Consider the following 22,106-nt stretch of genomic DNA (forward strand, 5'->3'; position numbering starts at 1 on the left):
CAGTGACATTAGGAAGACAGCTTTTTTGTGTGTGTAAGAGAACACAAGTTTTCACACATGCCATTGATTCAGTATTCATTTGTGATTCTAAAATCATTCAGCAGAGAAAGATCTCCACCTTTAAATCATAAAAACGGTTGACATATTGCTTGTGCAAATAAAGTAGTAAAGTTTCTAAGCATGATCATCAATTATGAAAGACCCAGTATTCCAACATTTTGAGTCCTACATAATTTTAATCTTTATGTGTTTTTACAATTGTAACAATATATGAGCTGTTATGATTTTTCAAAGATTTCTTATTATTTGCTTTCTGCTGTGATAAGTTTATATCCCAAAAACAATGACAGACTGTTTATTAGACAGTGTTTATTATGTCCATTAAACTAATTCGTTGCCGTACCATTACAACTTTTAGAAAAGAGTGCTTGTAATGGTTTTTCATTCACAGGTGGAGCTTCTGGGTGCGTGTACTGAAAATCACTACAGATCAATAACTCTTTGTCAGTAAGCACATATTTCATTATTTAAACAGCCAAACATGATGTTATGCATTTAAAAATTATGTACTTAACCATATAATTCCTAACAACCAAAAACTTTTTGTGCCATTTCATTTAAGCCACAAACATTTGTAGATAAAGAAATCCACTGTCATATCATGAGATGCATTTATTTTTGTTTGTGACCAGTGTGGATGAAAATATGTAATTGCTATATGTTGTAGAATAATATATGCATTTGATGTTTCCCCATTTGTGTATTATGAAAAAGGATCTCATAGTTACGTAAACTTTATGTGCAAATAGGCTCGTGAAATTGTGTGATGCACTGTATGTATGTTATCAGAATTATTGTAGTGAATCTGAATTCAGTATTACAGTTAGTCATTTAATATAATATAGGAATGGCAATTATTTTAAGTTTTGAGTTCCTCTTGTGGCACTTAACTGGTAATATATATGGTGTCCCTCCTAGGAGACCTGAGGCCCAATTTCTTCAGTGTTTTGGCAGATGTTTGCAATTTTGATTTTGCGATGTGTAGTCAGTCATCCTTATAGAAATACTGCTCATCACATCTTTAATGCAACACTTAGTTTTGACAGAATGCATTGGTTTGTTTCCCTTTAAAAACAAAATGATCTTCAAAGTGAAATTTTGCAGGCATATTCGATACAATGGTCACAGACTAATCTAATGCTAGATTAGTTTCATCAATATGTGTTGAAACAAGAATAATAACTGGTACACCAGTATCACTAGGAAAAATGAAGAATAACCAGTAATCCAGAATCAGCAGTGCCATCTTGTCCCATGCTGACTGGCAGTCCAGCTAAAGAAATGGCTATTCTTCATGTTTTACTGTCCCTGTTAATACACGTCAATTAAAAAACGTTGCACTCCACTAGTTTGGAACCTCCCTATTGAATGGGCATGTAAAATTCCTCATTAAAAATCATGTTGATTGTAACTTGTGACAAACTGATGCATTCCACTGACATTGGACGTTGCATGAAAGACATCTTGGGCAGTGTTTGCTTAGGCAGACTACAGCTATACAGTGCATAAACAGATGGCAAATTTCTGCCAAAACAGCAGAGAAAATGTACCTGATGGTGATAAGGAGAGAAACCCATTATATTTAATGTTGAATGACGTAATTTCTTAAAAGGGCACAAGAAAAATGGTAAAATATGAAAGAATACAAATGTGTTATGGTGCTATACATTGCATTCCTCCTACTCTGTGCTGCTTATTGGTAAACTATGGATCATTTTATGATGACTACTGCAGGTCTCATAAGGTGAAACTGAACAGGTGACACATTGGACCAGTAACAGAAGTCTGAAAATGGCCAAAGACATAGAGATTATGAATAAATACACAACTGTTCATGTAATCTGTGTAATAGAATTAATAGTTTGTTATAAATGTTTGTAAAGTAGTTGTTACTATTTTTGTGTTAATTTTAATTTTGAATAAATATTTGAAAATTAATGTCCAACTCGCATGTTAATTTTTTTAGTCAAAGCAAGGGGATGGTCTCCTATAGTTTATAGTCCTTCACACAGTAAGCTATCAGTTCCTTTTCCTTGTATTGTTGTGTGAAGTGCTCCATGCTCTCCTTTTACCCATTTCATTTCTTCTTCTTCTTCTTCTTCTTCTTCTTCTTCTGTTGACTGCAAAAGTTCTAAAGGAGAGAAGAGGTCCCCCTACTTCATGTTAGCCAATGAATAGATGACTCTGCTTTCCCTCTTATTTGCGATGAAGCAGTGCTGTATCACATGAAGAAATAAATCAAATTTTCAAAAAGCACTAAAAACAATTATTATAACCTGTCACTTGAGGAACTGGCAAACAGATAGCTTTTTGTATGCTTGGGGGTGTACTTTGTGCAAAAGGAATGTCCGTAGATGATGATTTGATGTTTCCTGTGTGTGTGTGTGTGTGTGTGTGTGTGTGTGTGTGTGTGTGTGTGTGTGTGTGGGCACTTGAGCTTCTCATATTTCTAAGTTTTGAGAAAAACTTATCCCAAGCTGAACACCTGTCAGCCAATAAATTCACTCTTGTATCTGAAATTTGGTGAAATTGTTTGTTCTTACTACCCTAGAGAAAATATAACCACAGACAAGCAATAAGTGCCAAGCAATTGCAGGTCCATTCAATTCATGCCGAAAAGACCACACAAATATAGTCTCAAATTGTGGATTCCTGTCGATGTAGCAACATAGTATACTGGCTGTCCCTCCGAAGAGTCGTGAGGTGCATTTTCTCTATATTGTCACGTAAAAGAAGGTGTAATTAGATGAATGACGAACACTAACTTCACTTAACGAAGGTTTATTCAGCACTTGCACATACAAGAGCACAGAGCGAACTGCCTCCAGCCAGAACACATACAGTGACAGAACATTCTAGTACAGTGATTCTTGACATTTGTGGATACTTCTAGAATGTACTTGAACTGAATATAGAAATTATTGTACAGTTCAGGTGAGGTTTGAACTCGCGACCCTCCAAGCAACAGTTTAGTATCATAACCACTACACCACGGTGCTACTCAGCTTCTTCTGTGACATTGCTCACTCCTTAAGAGAACAGTGTCTCGGTGTTATGTCCTCTCAGTGTGGGAACGAGTCATCATTCATGCAGACTCCGATTCCCGATGACTGATTCTCGCCCTGGCGGTGATCTTCTTAGGACTTCTTTCGCTGCTATGCTCTTTGTTACCTTTCTGCTGGTTGCCTGTCGCTGGAGCTTCGGATTACCCTGGGTTGCAGGATCCTTATAGGGCTTCATTTGAAGGACGTGGACGGTATCTCTGATCTTTCGTCGTCTTGTGTCAGGGTCGAAATCTTCAACTTCGTAAGTAACATCAGACAACTGTCTTACAACCTTATAAGGTCCAAAGTAGTGCCAGAGGATCGTCTCAGAGAGACCAACGTTCCGAACAGCAGTGAAGATCCAGATGGGATCACAAGGCTGGTAGACAACGGGGTGGTGGCTCGCGTCATACCTTCGGCAATCGTTTTCTTGAGCCTGCAGCATGCAGAGTCGAGCTAACTGTTGAGCTTCCTCAGCTCTGGTTAGCACCTGGCCGATGTAGTCGTCGTCCACGTCATCAGGCTGTAACGGGAACACAGTGTCCATCGTTGTAGTCGCCTCACGCCCATGCACCAGGAAAAATGGCATAAATCCTGTGGTGTCTTGTTTGGCAGTGTTGTAGGCAAATGTCACGAAAGGTAGCACCTCATCCCAGTTACTCTCCTCAGTATTGACAAATATTGATAGCATGTCGGCCAAGGTCTTATTAAGGCGTTCAGTAAGCCCATTAGTTTGCGCATGGCAGGCAGTCGTCATGTGATGAGTAATGTTGCACCGACAGTTTATCTCCGTCACAAGATTCGATTGAAAAACTTTCCCTCAATCCGTAATTAAAGAACTTGGGGCACCGCGTTTTAATACAATGTCTTCCATGATGCTTTGGATGCTTTGGCTATTTTCACGGCTTTTATAATGAAATAGTGTGTCAGATAATCAGTGCAAACAATAATCCATCTATTGCCACTAGCAGATGCTGGAAATCGTCCGAGGAGGTCAATCCCAACATGCTGGAAAGGCGTTTCGGCTGGTGGAATTGGTACGAGTCGTCCAGGTGCTTTCTGAGGAACTGCCTTTCTCCTCTGGCAGTCTCGACAGTGCGAAACATAGTGACAGACACTCCTAAATAAAACTGGCCTGAAAAATCTCTTGCAGATTCTATGGTATGTCTTAGTAAATCCTAAATGTCCAGCCTCAGGTGTGCCTTGGAATTTCTGTAGAACATCTAAGCGCATTTGTTTAGGAATCACTGGTAGCAACGTCTTTCCAAACGGATCAGTTTTTCTTGCAAAGTAATCCATTAACTACCTTAAATTGTCCTTTCACATCCTCTGACCGATTTAGGGCAAGCATGATGTGAGATATCTTGGCGTCGTCCTCCTGCTCAGCAGAGAGATCCTGGAGTGCAGTGAGGCAGTCACAGTCTTGATGGTCTTGCACAGTATTTCTTGAGAGACAGTCGCCATCTTCGTGTTTTCTTCCACTTTATTACACTATGGTAATGTCATACTCTTGAAGACGTATTGCCCACCTGGCGAATCGTCCTGTTCGATCATTAAGACCTGTCAACCAACAAAGTGAATGGTGGTCTGTAACAACTGTGAATGGCCTTCCATAGAGATACTGTTGAAATTTGCACATGGCCCAGATCACAAGAAGACATTCTCTTTCTGTAGTCGAGAGTTTCTCTCGGCTTTTGTAGATGTCCTAGAAGCATAGGCTATAACCTCTTTTCCATCCGAAATTTGTTCCAGAACAGCACCGATCCCATACCCGCTGGCATCTGTGTGTAGTTCTGTAGGTGCTCTCTCATCATACAGACCCAAGTACAGGGTCAGTCATCAGAGCTTTTCTCAGCACATTGAAAGAATTTTGTGGGCACCACTCCAGATAAATTTAGCATAAGCTTTTAACAGCTCTTGGAGCAGCCTGGCTTTGATACAAAAGTCTTTGATAAAACAACGTAATAACGTAATCTGAGGAAGCTTCTCACATCTCTAATACTTTTAGGAATAGGAAATTCCGTTATAGATCTCACCTTTTCTGGGCCTGGCCAGATGCCCAAGTACTTAGATTTCTTTTACTCCAAAGAGAGACTTTTTTGGATTAAGTTTCAGTCCAGCTTGTTGGAGACACATAAGAACAGCCCTCAGTCTTTTTGTGTGTTCATCAAATGTGTCTGAGAACACTATAATGACATCTAAATAACGACACATCATCCACTTCAGATGCCTTAGAAGATTATCCATCATCTGTTCAAAAGTTGATCGTGCATTACACAAACCAAATGGCATTACCTTAAACTCATACAGGCCTCAGGGGTGATGAATGCAGTTTTCTCACAGCCAGCCTCATCTACTTCGATTTGCCAGTATCCCGAGTACATGTCCATGGTTGAGAAAAACTTTGCCCCGTTCAGACAATCTAGTGTATCGCCAATTCATGGAAGAGGGTAAACGTCCTTTTTAGTTATCTTATTAAGCTTCCTGTAATTAACACAAAAGCGCCAACTGCCATCTTTCTTCGTGACGAGGACCACTGGTGACGACCATGGGCTCTGTGAAGGCTGAATGGTGTCATTCTTCATCATTTTCTCTACCTCATCATGAATTATTCGATGGTCTGTTGCTGACACACAGTATGCTCTCTGGCTTATTGGCTGATGGTCTCCAGTGCTAATCCGATGCTTCACCGTCAATTTGTCTAATTTGCTCTTCACCTGTGGATTGAAGCATTCAGAGAACTCTTGAAGAATGACAAGTAGCTTCTTCAGTCGTTCCTTAGTGAGATCTGGTGATAGTCGAGCTAGAAGATCTTACCTTGTAGTGGTAGCACTAATTTTGCCCACACACAGGTTGGACAGTTTCTATGACACCCAGCTGTTCTTCAATTACCCACTCAGCGTTTGCTACGCTCATGCGTCCTGGAAGGATCAGCGGTTCTCGGCGACTGTTAACTATCCACAGTTCACCGAATCCATTCTTAAACGAGTCAACAGAGGCTGGGATGACCAAGTTATTCTTCAGTGGTATGCTTCTCTTACATTTCACTACAAGATCCATGGGTTGATGCATGGCATGACACGTGACAGTTACCGTTCTAGCGCTGACTGCAGGAATGATCACTTCATCCAGCACACAGTCTCCACACACTCGGATGCACATCTTCCTGTCCACAGTATCTCATCTTGTCTAGCATAATCTTCGAGCGACCACAATCTATAATTGCCTGAGAAGCTTTCAAAAAGTCACATCCAAGAATGACATCATGACTACACTCTTGTAAGATGATGAATTCTAAGGGCTGTGTATGGCCACTTATACCCACACGAATGGTACATCTTCCTGTAAGCTTTACATATTTCCTATTAGCCACTTTCAGCAGAGATGTTTTGTTGTCGACAAATATGGTTTTCTGCAACTGATGACGGTACTTCTCCGAAATGACTGAATATGATGCTCCAGAGTCTCCAAGAGCTTGGGCTGGTTGGCCATCCATGAGGATATCGACATAGTTTCCTATCATTTTTGTAATGATTGAAAGGTGGGTGATTTTTCTCTTCGGCGGCCTCACCTCCAAGGAAGGTCGCACCCTTTAGTTTTCCAGGTTGCTGTGGCTTGGAGATTGGCTGGAGCTTGTAAATATCAATGGAGATCTTGATTGGCATGTTGGGGAGCGTCCCCTCCAGCGGCTAGCTTGCGGCGGTGGTGACCTAATTCATTCTGCACCCATATCTTCTTGTTCACCGTCGTAGTCCCAGAGTTGGCATCTGCTAAGATTTGTCTGTTGTCTTCTGGCGTGGGCGTCATCAAATATCTGCCACCTTTCTCGACAATAGCACACCACATGTCCCGGTCGTCCACAGTGGAAACATACTAGTTGGTTATCCTGGGTCCTCCAGACATTAGTCTTCCTTGGTGCCCAAACAGGTTCCTCATGCTACATTGTAGGAACATAATTCTGCCTGGGTCTCGACTTTTTCACCATTTTAAAGGGAAATGAAGGACAAGATATCGGGTTAAATGTCTGTTCCACTTCCTCCCTTATGACCTCTTGAAGCGTCTCGGTTTTTTGCTCGCTGTGCAATCCAAGTGCCTTCTGAACTTTCTCTCTCACTATCTGATGAAGAACACTTGTGAAATCAGTTGCTTCCTCCATCACAGACATCAATATGACGTTTGGAAGCCGTTGAAACTTCTTGCGTGTAATTCTTTTTTGATGCTTGTCCCAATGTACTGGCACATTTTATGAAGTCATCTGCTGTCGAAACCTCCTTCAGGAGTAGGACTCGATACATGTCCTCAGCAACTTCCTTGATGAGATGTGCAACCTTAACTTCCTTCTTCATTCTAGGGTCCACTATTTAACAAAGCTCCAAGATGTCTTAAATGTAGGATGCTGTAGTTTCTCCTGAATGCTGTGCCCTGCACTTTAATTTATCTTCAGCCTTGCACTTCTGTAGTTGCGTGTCGTCAAAATACTTGCTCTGTTCTGCTTGGAATACTTCCCAGCTTGTGAACTTCTCCTCGTTGTTCTCATACCATTGCTTGGCAGTGCCCTCCAAGTAGAAAAATACGTAAGCCATACACATGGTGTCATCCCATTTGTTAAATTTGGCTATATGCTCGTATACCTTCATCCACTTGTTTGTATCTTGGCCGTCATCACCAGAGAACCTGGAAGGATGTCTCATGTGGTGGCACACAGTTGCTGTCATTGTAACGTTGTCGTTTTCTTCTGTCTCCGATAGATTGCAATCTGTTGAATATGGCTCAAACTCGGGTTTCTTGCCACATAAACGATGGCTCTGTCATGGCCTGATGGGAGCCACTGTGTCGTCGATTATGTGCGCTATCACAGGTTCCAATACCCGGTGCTTCCACCAGAATAATGTCATGTAGAAGAAGGTGTAATTAGATGAATGACGAACACTAACTTCACTGAACGAAGGTTTATTCAGCACTTGCACATACAAGAGTGCAGAGCGAACTGCCTCCGGCCAGAACACATACAGTATATATACAGCTACAGAACATTCCAGTACACTGATTCTTGACATTTGTGGATACTTTTAGAATGTATCTGAACCAAATATAGAAATTAAAATTGTACAGTCCACGTGAGTTTCGAACTCGCGAACCTCCGTGCAACAATTTATTATCATAACCACTACAACACAATGCTACTCAGTTTATTCTGTGACAATATATCAGCAGATAGTAGCAATTTCATCTTTGCAATGTTTAACTGGAATCAGCACATACAAATAGTACTCATTCTGTCCTTCATGCGACACCCGATGTTAAAGCACAACTTAAGTTTGTATCCTGTTGCAGGGATGTAGCCAGGATTTTGTCAAAGGGGATTCCAATTTGTGAAAGAGAATCTTACGATGCCTCATTTATTCTGGAAATTCCCATAAAGAATAATAAACAATTTTATTCAAAATTTATCTCTGAGTTTTCATCAAGCGGAGACTTAATCTCGTCACATAATCGTGCTGCATATTGGCAAACCACTAAGAATCGATCATGTTCCAACCTCCCTTCTCCATCAAAGGGCATTTTACACTCTTTCTCTTTCAGTCTGGATCTGAGCTGAGGAAGTGATCAGGAATGCATGAGCACTAATCTTTTAGGATAATGTTATTATTACCTTCAGGGGTTTTGGAATAGAGAAATCTCTGTTCGACAGAGAATCTAGAATAATTTTTGGTGGCAAAAATGCAAATGATTTGGAATTCTTCAACCTTATGCTTTCACAAATTTCCTCATTTAAGTATGCATGTGTTACTTCTTGCAATGTAATAAAGATAATTTTCTGCATTAAAGAACATCCCAGCAGACAAATGCATGAGCGTAAATGGGGAGTATTTGGATTATTTATTTGTCTCTGAAGAGATGCTCGGCTTACCTTTGATGTAGCTCTTTTCATTTAAGCAAAGGGGTTACATCTTTAAGGGAATTATAATCCATTGGGGAAGATAGGTTATCAGAAGCAATTGGCTGTGGCCTGTAGTAAGGGACCAACCTCAGCATTTGCCTGAACTGAAAATGGGAGTACACTGAAAATAATTTTCAAGGTTGCCAGCGGGTAGATTCAAACCACATCGCCTCCTGAATCCAGGGGTTGTTAGCTAAGCTGCTCAGCGTGCAGAGCTACCCGAATACAGTGGAGGATTTGGAAAAACTAATTTATACATTGTTTTAAAATAAAATTAAATACATCACAACAAAAGACTGAATTCTCACATTGCATGTTTCTTTCCTTACATGTGCATGTTTAGTCATTTGATAGTGCAGAATGAGTACAGATTTTAAGATTTAATTGTTCATGAAATTGCTGGCTTCAGTTATTACAGTATTATAACAGCGAAAATAGATTTTGGATGAAAGGGGGAGGGAGGGATGAAGGGCACTGTCAACTTGGGACAAATTCAAGCAGCCTGCTAAAAAAATCCTTTAGAAATGAACGAACTATGGAATGTGCTGTCACCGTATATCCTCCGTTCTGCTCTCCACAAACCATACCCCCCCCCCCTCTCCCCCCCCTCCCAACTTCTGTATATTGAGCAAACTTTTTAAGGAAATGCAACAATCACCATTTAGGCACTATTTTTCTTGTTAAATGTGATTTTTGGGCAACAGTCAAATCCACGTGTGTGTTTATGCACTGATTTTAATTTAATGTTACTTATTATGATATTTACTGCATCGCTGCTGTGTGAAATACTGAAATTGGCAACTCTGAAGTTCGATCAACCTCCAAATAACAACTCCACTTGTAACACTAAACTTCTGTAGGTAGGTAATTAGGGTATTAGAGTAGTGTGCACATATTTTAACTCACCATAACACTAGCAGATGAATTAAAATCAGTTTCCCTCTTCTTTCTTATTACAAAATTATTCATAATTAGAAACTATCACAACCACACACAGCGCAAAAACAATAAATAGTAGCACTTACATTAAATTCAACTGCAAGTAAGAACTGTTCTGACTGGAAAAAAACTGAGCTCGTCCAAGGCCAACAATTGGTCTTGAGTAAAATAGAGATGGGCGATAGCTGGTAGTGCTGTGGATGTGTAGACGGTTCAGATCTACCGTTGACCTTGCTGGCTGTTGTTGAGTGACCTTGCTGGCTGTTGATGAGCGTATCCCTTTTTTGTCATATAAAAATCAAAATATCTTTCAGTTATACTTCATGGCAGCTACTTTCATTTAAGTGGTAGACCACATGGACCCCCCACCCAGCCACACACCCACCCACTCACTCTTTGGCTACATCCTTGCCTGTTGAAAACAAAATTATTTTTAAAGTGAAATTTTATGTGCCCATTTGATAGTGGTCCCAGATTGGTCTAGTATGATATTTGTTTTATTAATTTGAATTAACAGGGACAGTAAAGTATGAAGAATAGCCAGCAGTAACCGAGTAGTGCTGCCACTGCCAGAGTCCTGGTTATTCTGTGTATTACTAATCTTGTTAATATTGATAAAATGAATATCTCACTATACTAATTAGAGACCACTCTATCAAATGGGTGCACAAAATTCAGCTTTAAAAGTAACTCTGTTTGTAACGGGAAACAAATTGAAGCTTCCTGTCAATACTGGACGACACATGAAAGAAGTGTTGAGGAGTATTTGTTTTGGCTCCAACCAGCTACACAATGAGGAAACATAATTGCAAAATCTCAAAACATCAGAAAAAAAATGTACCTGACAACTCTTAGGAGAGACACCCTGTAAATGTAATACTTGGGGGTAGAGAGAGAGAGAGAGAGAGAGAGAGAGAGAGAGAGAGAGAGGAGTAAAGAAGCTAAATACACTCAACCACCAACACAGGCTGCACCATAACTGTAGATCAACGAGAGGGTAATAACATCGTCATACTTTAGAGTACCCTGCATGCTGAAGTAGCAATAAGCAAGAAACCTAAAACCATAACTTTCTACAATACAACAAAGCATGATGTGATGTGTACGTGGTTGAACAAATGACTCGTAAATACACTACAAAAGTTCGCTTAGGAGACGGTCAATGTGTGTCTTCTATATCATCTTGAATGTGACAACAATAAATGCTGGTGTCATCTACAAAATAGTAATGAACAAGAAAATTGGATAGAAATAGTTCATTAGTCAGCTGGTGAATAAACTCAAGGGAACAAAAGAGCAGCAAGAAGAACAGCCAAAAGAGGACGATTGGGACCAAAATTATGTAGAAAGCAGTACCAATGCCAAATCGGCCTCAGCAAAGGCCACAAGAACAATGCCAGAAAGTAGACTGTGGAAAATGTGCGCATAAAACAAAATTCACCTGTGCTACGACCATCGAGCAGGTGCAATTAACCTGAGTAAGAAGTACAGGGTGTCTCATGAAAGATGCCTGGGAGGGGTCGCACGGTGCATTTGCAGGCTGTTTCCACTGCGTCTGCAGGTTGTTGCTGTGCGTAATTCTTAGACACAATACTTAGTGCGTGCCATTACACTGTGTGACAGAATGTTCTGTTTTGTGTTGAGTTTCCTGTCGAGTTTCAATTTGGTATGATATACAAGAATGATCAGTAAGTGTTTCTTGTGTTGAACTATGCAAAAACAGAATATTATGTGGAATGTTGGCATGAATTCATATGAAAATTTCCCAGTGTGCATGTTTCCAGTGATTCGACAATATGCAGATTAGTGAAGAAATTTCAAGAGACTGGATCTGTGCTACACAAATGAAAGCGGAGGGAACCTAGTGTTTTAACTGAAAATAATTTATACGTGATAGGGGAGGCATTGGGAAGAAGTTTGAGGAAATCTCTGCGCCATTTGGCACTTCAGAGTGGTGTGTCAAGAGCATCTGCTCACAGAGCTAGGCACAAACTGAAATTGAAACTGTAAAAAAATATGGTAGTGCATCAACTAGGGAACTCGTATACTGTTGCTCAACATCATTATTGCAACTGGCTGTTATAGTCTGTGCATGATGAAGTAGATCCTGAGGTTCTTTTATTTCTGATGAAGCATGGCTTAGCATTTGTTAGGGAATATAAATTCTCAGAGCAATCAACGCTGGAGCTCCGAAAACCCTCATGAAATACGCGACAACCTTTGCATGATGTGAAAACAGGAATATGGTGTGTAATTGGTGCAAGATGAATTGTTAGACCAATGTTTTTCCACAAAACAATACATTCTGATAGTTATGTGAGCAATATAATGCATCCTTTTTTTTTCAAGAACTAACACCTAACAATAAGATGTGCAGTTATTTCATGCAGGATGACGCAAAACCACACATCACCAATGTTTCCTTGACAGCAGTATGAAGTGTTTTTGATGATAGGATAGTTGACTGGCCTCATCGTTCTCCAGATCTAAATCCATGTGATTTTTTATCCATGGGAAATGTTAAAAGACGAGGGGTATGCAACTATGCTAGAAGAGATGGAAGACAGGGTTCAGCTAGTCATTTTCCAAATTTCGGCAGCCAGAATTCGTCGAGTATTCGCTAATGTTTTCAGGAGATGTCAGGCTTCTCTTACAACAGAGGGACGTCATCTTGAGCACCTACTGTAAATAAAGCCAAGCTTAAGTTAATCAGATGACAACGTTGTTTATGCTTAATCCAGGGCAAGTGCATGCGCAGCCGACTACTGGCAGATTAGTGTCGGAGTGTAGGGCCTGGCGGCGCTGGTGGATGCAGTGACGGTGGCAGCAGGCGGTGGCCATGCCGTGCAGCCTTTGGACCCATCCTGGTGTCTTTTGTGGGACACCCTGTACAACAGAGTCTTATGTAGAACACATGCCAGTGTAATATGGACTGTATGTACTAAATGTTTCTCGAAGGCTGTACAAATACTTAATACATGAAAGCCTACAGTTAAGGAAACTTGCTGGCAAGAGCAATGATAAATTGTTAAGATATTTGACTGTTTAAGTAAGTAATGTATTAATTATTGTATGAAATAACTGTTGTTTTAACTCTCAAAAAGGTAGGGATTAATAAGCACTAAAATAAAGGTACTCAAATATGAATGTATTTCCCACCATTTTAGACTGTCAGAAACTCCACCATCTATTGTTAACGTTACTGCTCACTTCTGATAAATAAACACTTGATTTTTCTGTGGGCACATTGTCCCAGAGGCTAACTCCATAAGACAACAGGAACTGAAGAAATGCAAAATAAGCCAATGTACTTGTCTTTAGGCCAACCCAATGAGAGATGCTTCTAAAAGCAAAACATGCTAAACTGAGCATCTGTGTGTTGACTCTATTGCAACTTTGTATCCAACTGGCCCTCAACGGATTGTACACTATGTGTTTTATTGGGTAAATGGCCATTTATGTTACTTTTGGTGCCACCAGTTCGTTATTGCTGTTGTAAAATTGCTTAATATGAGTCTTTGTTGAATTAATATTTAAAAATTGTTACCTGTGAACTTCAACCTCATTATCTTCAAAGAAGTGAACCTGAAAGCTGTTGAATGTTACTGATGAGTGGATCACTGTTTTCTCTGTTCATAAAATGCTGGCATATTCAAATGCAATTAAATGGAAGTAGTCATTGTAGTCAGCCAGTATGATGTAACCACTGTCTGAGTGACTGTCATGCCCAACAATAAGGTTGTTAGGGGCGTAGAGATGCTGTGTGGCAACTCTGAGAGTTTATCGAAGTTTTGGCAAGTAGGTAATGGATAGACATATTGGCTCTTTGTTTCAGTGGTTTAATGTTGCTAACAATTACACATCTGTAAGGTTGGGTGTGTGAGAAAAGAAAACTGAAAAGTATAAAATGGTAGACCTGTAGAGCACAGGGATAGAAAATGAAAGAGGATAAAGCAAGGAGAAGAAAGTACCCACCCAGATAGCCATGTGTGTTAAAGCACCCCTTCCGGAAGAGGGAGATGCACTGTCCCCAATTCGATTCCACCATGAAGATTAACAAAAAGCATTGGTGTGCCTGCCAGCCTATTTGTGGTTTTTAGGCAGTTTCCCACATTCTGGTAGGTGAATAATGGGATCGCACCCAAGTCCCACCCCAGTTATACTCTTATGTTTTACGGATGACAAGAGACAATGTGGTATAGGGTTGCAAGGCTCACACGTCTCTCAAGTCAGTTAACTTGCATGTTGTGTGTAGCTGATCCTCTTCTCTGGGTAATCAGCTACGTTTATCTCCCTAAACCATCTTCTCCGAAGACTATAGCCGGTTAAAAGAATTTATTAAACTACTTCTCAATCCTTTAAATAATTAGGGCACTCGTAGAATACTTCTCAGTTCAATCACTTTATATTTTCAACTTCCACAGACAACTTCTGCAAGCTAACTTAGTCCTTAAATATTAGACTCATTTACACATATTCAAATATCATTGGTTTGATAATCAAAAAATTTATGAACATTATACATGTGTCTTGCTTCGTTCACAGCCAAGACATGAAGTTAGTTAAAAGTCTCTAGTCTGAAGCGAGTCCAATACATGAGTGTACATAGGAAACTATAGTCAGTTGTTCATTAGTCTTTTTAAATCAACACAGACACTAAAGAGCACAGAATGCTACACAAACTTTTCTTGTCCTTTTCTACCTGTACACGGAAACTCTGTGGACCGCACAGCAGATACTTGTCAGCCGCCGTTCGGCCGCCAGGTCCATCTTTTTCTCGTAACTGTTTTTTGACCTGTACATACAAATAGGCAATGCACAATAGGGCGTATTCGTTTCTCCCACTCACCTCTAAAATATCAGGTGTTCGAAATGGTGGAAGGCCGAGTGGTTCTAGAATTTACTCCCCCCCCCCCCCCCCCTTTAAATGGAACACGCGATATTTTATACAATCATAATGTAAATATATATCACTTACAATTCTAACAATGAACATTCCAACATAGATGTTTGTACTCATTTAGAATAAACTTTAGCTAATCTTTCATTTATTCTACTCTCACTCTATTTTGACATCTACCCTGAATATTCCATCATGATCTAGTAAGTTTTCCTAATAGTTAGGATTCGTTAGGACTCTGTCTCAATTTCCAATCGCAAACTCCAGGTGTTCACGACACTTGAGTACTTTATTCTGTATTCTGATTCTTTGTACTACTTCTTTAGTAAACAATTTTCTTATTATTTATAACCTTTTTGTAGTCTGGAGGAACTCTGGGCAAAATAAAAGTGTTCCTATTTACATTTATAAAACATAATAGTGAAATATAGAATTCAAACTTACCAGAATAATTTCTACAAAATTTTGTAGAGTGTGTATGTGGAGGTGTGTTTGTGTAGCCTGATTCTTCGGCCTACTTATATGAAATAAGTTGAAAGTTATTGAAACCATGGGAAATAAGGACTTCAGCAATAGAAGTATATGTATATGGAAAGAGTGAAAGATAGACCGGTACTCAGATGAGAAGTAAGAAAGGAAAAAGTAGAAATGGCTGCTAAGATCGAAGAAATGAAAAAAGAGAGCACAAAGACAGGAAACCCTTCCCACTCCCCTTCCCCAAGATCCCTACCTCGCTAGTACTTGAGTGAGAAGCCGGAGGAGATATGGTGTTAATTGTCTCCTACAGCACAGATATTCTCACCTTCAAATTTGAGGTCCCTGAGGAATAATCTTAGCAACCCCTATGGAATGGCAAATGGTGAAGAACCAGTCACACTTGTGTGCGAGGGTTGTCTGAAAGGTGTGGTGTGTGTTTAGTGTTAGTCATGCTTGTACTTACACTACCCAACCCTTCCAAAACTAATATAAACCCTCCGCGATACATAACATCTCGTAAAAGGTATAAAATATTCTATAAAAATAGACAATTCTACACTACGATCAAATAGTTGTTTAGTCATTCTGTTTATTCTATATTTTTACACACACATAAAAGATACTGTATAGTTTATGTCGTCTCGATATCACTCTGTTTGAATAGTACCTTGATATAATTTTTTCACTAATACTATATTCTATTCATTCCATAATGTTCAGAGATCTCTGTTTATCCATGATTCTCTTAAGTCTATTATATTTCTGTCATATCTGGTTTTCTATACACTAAAATTATAGGATAGTTTAAGAATTCATTAATAGATAACAGAACAGTTTAAGATTTGAAGAGAATTCAGTGTAGGAAAACTAATTTTGAAGAAACACTGAAAACAACTCAGGATCCAGCGGTCATCGTTCCACCACTTAACTCAGAACGTTAATGTCCATGTCCCTGGGGGATAAATGTGACTCCGCCCGGATCCCATGGATCTGATATTAACGTTAATTGAGCAGCGCAAACAAGTACTTCTCTTTAAATTTTGTGTGAAAGTCTCCCCACAACAAATCAATCACCACTTTACTTGGTAACACAACATTAGGTAAAGTTATTCTATTTTCTACTTTGTCATGGACAAGTTTGAATTCTTCGCATAAGTCGTCCATAACATTGCTAGCATCATTAAGTTCAGAAAAAGCAACCGTTGAAATGTTTCTGGAGATTATAATCGTGTAACTTCTCGATCTTTAACCCTTTCAGGACAGAGCGCGTTTCCCCAAAGTGGAGCAATTCGGCAATGCTGTGCAGGTTCCATATCCCTTATGTTTCTTTCATCGCTTATAAAATCTACAATTTTTGTCTTATCGGTGTAATTTTTTAAATGAAAAATTTGATTTTTTTTATTTATTTATTTATTTATTTATTTATTTATTTTTTGCTTTTTTTTTAGTTGAGAGGTGATGGATTGAATTATACATAAAAATTTCTTTAAAGTTTTAGCTTTGAAATGGCATATAAAATACAATTTTATCTCTTATGGGACGTCAGTGGGGAGAAAACTAAAAACTCCATTTTGAAGGATGAAAAATTTAATTTATGTCAATAAACTACAATATTTCATAATATTTGCTTAAAACAAACTTTACAACTTTGGCATATCGATTTTTCGATAGGCAACCACATTTTACAAGTTCTTTCGGTTCTTTGCTACTTTGTGATAACCTGTTGAAGCACTCAGGCACGTGAAGAGAAGGATTGGACTGACAAGTTTTGCTAAAAAAGGTTGACCATTTTTGCCCTTCTGGATTGGAGTGATCACTGCAAATGACACAGTCACCCTGTCAAAGTTGGCTATTTTTCCCTTGAAACTTCGTCCTATATTATCTACTCGCGAACTAACAATGTGTGTAGCAACATCTGGGATTTTCGATTGAATAATTGACATTACTTCCTTAGGTCGATCTGTGCTCTCTTTCAAAGTATTCATTTCCTGCCTTATGGAATTAAGTTTAACATTACATACATTTTTTAAAAAATTTAATTTTTCACTAAATTCAGATTCTACATATTATATTTATCTTCAGTATCAAATTCTAGTTTTTTAGTTGAATCTTGAAGTTGCTCATCCTGTCTGTGGTTAAATTCAGTAAATAGTTGATTAACGTGAGTATTCAAAGAACTAATGAGTTTACTCTTTAAATCTAATTTCAGATTTTCTATCTTATTATATAAAGAGTCAAAGTCAATCTTTAATAAAACTATATTCGCTGTTTGACTGTTCAAGGTTTCACTTTGATTACTTAAAATTTCACTCTGAGCATCTAATTTTTCAATTACAGAGTGGCTGAATCAGCCTTTAGGTCATCTAACTTAGCATCTAATCTAGAATGTACTGAGCCTATCCCTTTTCTTAATGCAGCAATTTGAGCGTTTACAGCTGCTGAATCTGCTTGCTGTGCATTAATTAAGTTCACTAATACAGACAAGTCTGGCATTTCCCTAGTCACTTTAATAGCTGTGACTGGTTATGCTAGTTGCTGTTCTTGGTCCATATTCTTTTTACTCTTAGCTCTGGTGATCATTAAAAAGAAATTCGTCTCTGAGTATAATAACTATATTAACAATTTTATCATTCAACAGTTCCGTCAACTTTACCGAATAGTTATTGTTTTTCACTCACCCAGCGTAGAGTTCCAGCTGTGTTGCTGAGCGAATGTGTAATCAGTGCCGGTGGACAGCACTGGCACCTGCGACGTCGAATGTTGGTTTCAGCGTCGGCGAGTCGACACGGAGTCAACACCGGTGAGCAGCAGCTGATGTTGTTGGCATTGGTGGCTGGTTCCTGCTTTGGTGTTGGCGCAATGTATGTGTGTGAAGATGGCTCACTCTCCACACCCAATCTTCTTAGTCGAAAGGTTGAGGTCTTCTCTCCGGTTTTTTGCAGCTATTACTCCTACTGTGTTGCACTCGTTTTTTGGATGACGAGAGACAGTGTGCTATTGTGTTGCAAGGCTCACGCATCTCTCAAGTCAGTTAACTTACACGTTGTGTGGAGCCAATCCTCTTCTCTGGGTAATCAGCTATGTTGATCTCCCAAAAGCTGCTTCTCCGAAGACTATAGCTGGTTAAAGGAAGTTATTAAACTACTTCTCTATCCTTGAAATAATTTATGTACTCGTAGAATACTTCTCAGTTCAATCACTTTATATTTTCAACTTCCACAGACGACAGCTTCTGCAAGCAACAGCGCGCGCACACACACACGCACGCACACACACACACACACACACATATATATATATATATATATATATATATATATATATATATATATATATATATATATATATATATATATATATATCCACAGACCCAGGCAGACATATGTAAATGCAAAGAGGTTGGGCAGAGAGGTCAGTCAAGGCAGAAGTACAGAGGCAAAGATGTTGTTGAATGACAGGTGAGATACGAGCGGCGGCAACTTGAAATTAGTGGAGGTTGAGGCCTGGTGGGTAACAGGAAGAGAGAATATATTGAAGGGCAAGTTCCCATTCCCGGAGTTCTGATAGGTTGGTGTCAGCGGAAAGTATCCAGATAACCCGGACGGTGTAACACTGTACCAAGATGTGCTGGCCATGCACCAAGGCATGTTTAGCCACAGGGTGATCCTCATTACCAACAAACACTGTCTGCCTGTATCCGTTCATGCAAATGGACAGTTTGTTGCTGGTCATTCCCACATAGAAGACTTCACAGTGTAGACATGTCAGTTGGTAAATAATGTGGGTGCTTTCACACGTGGCTCTGCCTTTGATCGTGTTCACCTTCTGGGTTACAGGACTGGAGTAGGTGGTGGTGGGAGGGTGCATAGGACAGGTCTTACACTGGGGGCGGTTACAAGGGTAGGAGCGAGAGGGTAGTAAAGATGGTTTGGGGATTTCATAGCGATGAACCAAGAGGTTACGAAGGTTAGGTGGACAGCGGAAAGACACTCTTGGTGGAGTGGGGAGGATTTCATGAAGGATAGATGGATCTCATTTCAGGGCAAGATTTGAGGAAGTCGTATCCCTGCTGGAGAGCCACATTCAGAGTCTGATCCAGTCCCGGAAAGTATCCTGTCACAAGTGGGGCACTTTGGGGTTCTTCTGTGGGAGGTTCTGGGTTTGAGGGGATGAGGAAGTGGCTCTAGCTATTTGCTTCTGTACCAGGTCGGGAGGGTAGTTGCGGGATGCGAAAGCTGTTTTCAGGTTATTGGTGTAATGGTTCAGGGATTCAGGACTGGAGCAGATTCGTTTGCCACGAAGACCAAAGATGTAGGGAAGTGACTGTTTGATATGGAATGGGTGGCAGCTGTCAAAATGGAGGTACTGTTGCTTGTTTTGTGGGTTTGATGTGGACGGATGTGTGATGCTGGCCATTGGACAGGTGGAGGTCAATGTCGTGGCAAGTGGCATGGGATTTGGAGAAGCACCAGGTGAATTTGATGGAACCAAAGGAGTTGAGGTTGGAGAGGAAATTCTGGAGTTCTTCTTCACTGTGAGTCCAGATCCTCTAGATGTCATCAATAAATCTGTACCAAACTTCGGGTTGGCAGGCTTGGGTAACCAAGAAGGCTTCCTCTAAGCGATCCATAAATAGGTTGGCGTACGAGGGGGCCATCCTGGTACCCATGGCTGTTCCCTTTAATTGTTGGTATGTCTGGCCTTCGAAAGTGAAGAAGTTGTGAGTCAGGATGAAGCTGGATAAGGTAATGAGGAAAGAGGTTTTAGGTAGGGTGGCAGGTGATCGGCGTGAAAGGAAGTGCTCCATCGCAGTGAGGCCCTGGACGTGCGGGATATTTGTGTACAAGGAAGTGGCATCAATGGTTACAAGGATAGTTTCCAGGGGTAACAGATTGGGTAAGGATTCCAGGCGTTTGAGAAAGTGGTTGGTGTCTTTGATGAAGGATGGGAGACTGCATGCAATGGATTGAAGATGTTGATCTATATAGGCAGCGATACATTCTGTGGGGGCTTGGTAACCAGCTACAGTGGGGCGGCCGGGATGATTGGGTTTGTGAATTTTAGGAAGTAGGTAGAAGGTAGGGGTGCGGGGTGTCGGTGGGGTCAGGAGGTTGATGGAGTCAGGTGAAAGGTTTTGTAGGGGGCCTAAGGTTCTGAGGATCCCTTGAAGCTCCGCCTGGACATCAGGAATGGGATTATCTTGGCAGACTTTGTATGTAGTGTTGTCTGAAAGCTGACGCAGTCCCTCAGCCACGTACTCCCGACAATCAAGTACCACAGTCGTGGAACCCTTGTCAGCTGGAAGAATGACGATGGATTGGTCAGGCTTCACATCAGAGATAGCCTGGGCTTCAGCTGTGGTGATGTTGGGAGTAGGATTAAGTTTTCCAAGAAGGATTGAGAGGCAAGGCTGGAAGTGAGAAATTCTTGGAAGGTTTGGAGAGGGCGATTTTGAGGAAGAGGAGGTGGGTCCCGCTGTGACGGAGGATGGAACTGTTCCAGGCAGGGTTCAATTTGGATAGTGTATTTGGGAGTTGGATCACTAGGAGTAGGATTAGGATTATTTTTCTTTGTGGCGAAGTGATATTTCCAGCAGAGAGTATGAGTGTAGGACAGTAAATCTTTGACGAGGACTGTTTGGTTTAATCTGGGAGTAGGGCTGAAGGTGAGGCCTTTGGATAGGACAGAGGTTTCGGACTGGGAGAGAGGTTTGGAGGAAAGGTTCACTACTGACCTGGGGTGCTGTGGTTCCAGATTGTGTTGATTAGAATTTTGAGGTTTTGGGGGGAGTGGGGCTGGAAGTGGGAGATTGAGTAGATGGGAGAGACTGGATCTGTGTGCAATGAGAGGAGGTTGAGGTTTGTTGGAAAGGTTGTGGAGGGTGAGTGAGTTGCCTTTCCGGAGGTGTGAAACCAGGAGATTGGATAGTTTCTTGAGGTGGAGGGTGGCATGCTGTTCTAATTTGCAGTTGGCCTGTAGGAGGATGCTCTGAACAGCAGGTATCGATGTGGGAGAGGAAAGATTGAGGACTTTTATTAGGTATAGGAGTTGATGGGTGTGTTCATTGGCTGAGTTGATGTGTAGGTGAAGGATTAGGTGGGTGAGGGCAATGGATTGTTCAGTTTGGAACTGGTATAGGGACTGATGGAAAGAAGGGTTACAGCCAGAGATGGGAACATTAAGTGTGAGGCCTTTGAGGGTAATGCCAAATGTCAGACAAGCCTAAGTAAATAAAATAGCGGAGCATAATCTGGCTAGGGCGAAGGCTTGTTTGCGGAGGGAATGTAAATAAAACTTAATGGGGTCGTTGTGGGATGCTGTGAGGGTGACATGGTATTAGAAGGTGGAAAGTGTAACATGAGGCTGAAATGAAAATAAAAATATATGGGGAGAGATAAGGGTGAACTAGAAAACAACTGGAGATCCTCAAATCCTGCCCTGTAATGAGATCCATCCATCCTTCATGAAATCCTCCCCACTCCACCAAGAGTGTCTTTCCGCTGTCCACCTAACCTTCATAACCTCTTGGCTCATCGCTATGAAATCCCCAAACCACATTCCCTACCCTCTCGCTCCTACCCTTGTAACCGCCCCCAGTGTAAGACCTGTCCCATGCACCCTCCCACCACCACCTACTCCAGTCCTGTAACCCGGAAGGTGTACACGATCAAAGGCAGAGCCACGTGTGAAAGCACCCACGTGATTTACCAACTGACATGCCTACACTGTGTAGTCTTCTATGTGG

General features: G+C 40.6%; 1 protein-coding gene across 2 annotated transcripts in view; it reads left to right on the forward strand.

Moving 5' to 3' along the window:
• The window catches only part of LOC126161970 (inositol-3-phosphate synthase 1-A), a 61,873-nt gene extending 59,868 nt beyond the window's left edge, over positions 1–2,005 (forward strand). For both annotated transcript variants that reach the window (XM_049918159.1, XM_049918160.1), the window contains exon 10: positions 452–2,005. The gene's annotated coding sequence lies outside the window, so the exon portion shown is untranslated. The remainder of the gene's footprint in view (positions 1–451) is intronic.
• The last annotated feature ends 20,101 nt before the right edge of the window (positions 2,006–22,106 follow it).

This window comes from Schistocerca cancellata, chromosome 2, assembly GCF_023864275.1.
Source record: "Schistocerca cancellata isolate TAMUIC-IGC-003103 chromosome 2, iqSchCanc2.1, whole genome shotgun sequence".
Taxonomy (NCBI): Eukaryota; Metazoa; Arthropoda; class Insecta; order Orthoptera; family Acrididae; genus Schistocerca; species Schistocerca cancellata.